At 42.7% G+C, this 1,383-nt stretch overlaps 1 non-coding gene across 1 annotated transcript; it reads right to left on the bottom strand.

The window, feature by feature from the left end:
- Positions 1–649: 649 nt before the first annotated feature.
- Positions 650–756, bottom strand: LOC141670027 (small nucleolar RNA R71). Its single transcript, XR_012554278.1, has one exon. It is a non-coding gene; the product is annotated as a small nucleolar RNA R71 (small nucleolar RNA).
- Between the last annotated feature and the right edge of the window lie 627 nt (positions 757–1,383).

Consider the following 1,383-nt stretch of genomic DNA (forward strand, 5'->3'; position numbering starts at 1 on the left):
TGCATAGGTGCATAAATTGAACTTAACCTAAACCAGTCTCTGTGGGAACGAATCTGATTTATATCTTATACCTACTTGCGAACGCGTATACTTGCGTAAATATTAGCGTGTGTTTTCGCCCTAACAAGTTTTTGGCGCCGCTGCCGGGGACTCGGTGTTAATTTTTAGTTTATGTGCTTGTCATCAGTGGTCGTTAAAGTTCACTGACTCGGATTCTTTTACTTTCACAGTTTATTTGTTTGTGTTTCAGGTCATTACAATGGAAGATCCAGCAGCACGAACGAAAGCCTTGATGGATTTTTCTCAACCCAAGATCAATGACATTCAATCTAGCATTGTCCGACCAACTATCACAGCTAATACCTTTGAGATCAAGCCTGGCATAATTCAATGGGTACAGACTTCAGTCCAGTTTCGGGGTTCTCCAACGGAAGATCCCAATACACACATTAGGGATTTTATTGAGATATGTGACACCTTCAAGTTCAACGGTGTTTCTGAAGATGCTGTGAAGCTGAGACTATTCTCATTCTCTTTGAGGGACAAGGCCAGGAGCTGGTTACACTCTCTACCAGCTGGTTCGATTACTACTTGAGAAGATCTTGCTCAGAAGTTTCTTACTAAATTCTTCCCTATGGCGAAGACAGCTGCACTCAGGAACGCTATTACTCAATTTGTGCAGAAAATGGGAGAATCACTATGTGAAGCTTGGGAGCGCTACAAGGAGAAGCTTAGGAAGTGTCCTCATCATTGAATTCCTGATTGGATGATCATCACTTGTTTCTACAATGGGTTGGGAGCACAGTCCAGACCCATGCTCGATGTAGCATCAGGCGGAGCATTATGTGCAAAGAGCTATGAGGAAGCTTATGATCTAATTGAACTGATGGCTGCTAATGAATATCAGTATCCAACCCAGAGATATCCACAGGGCAAAGTAGCAGGAGTTCTTGAGGTGGATACAGCTACGGCTATCACTGCTCAACTAAAGGCGTTGTCTATGAAGATCGATTCTCTGGCTAACTATGGTGTTAAGCAGATAACCAGTGTTTGTGAGCTGTGTGCAGGTCCGCATGCGACAGAGCAATGCACTATATCTAGTGACTCAGCTCAGTTTGTGAGAAACTTTCAGAGATCGCAATAGCCAGTTCCTGCCACTTATTATCCTAACAACTGGAATCATCCTAACTTCAGCTGGAGCAACAATCAGAATGCGATGCAACAGCCATTCCAGCAGTTTGCAAATAAGCTATTTAACCCTCCTGGTTTTCAGCAACAATTTACACCAAGACAACAACTCCAACTTCAACAACAAACTAATGATGCAGGTCTATCTTCGAATGAAAAATCTGAATTGGAGGAGTTGAGGCTTATGTGCAAAAA

The sequence above is a fragment of the Apium graveolens genome, chromosome 6 (assembly GCF_009905375.1).
Source record: "Apium graveolens cultivar Ventura chromosome 6, ASM990537v1, whole genome shotgun sequence".
Lineage (NCBI taxonomy): Eukaryota > Viridiplantae > Streptophyta > Magnoliopsida > Apiales > Apiaceae > Apium > Apium graveolens.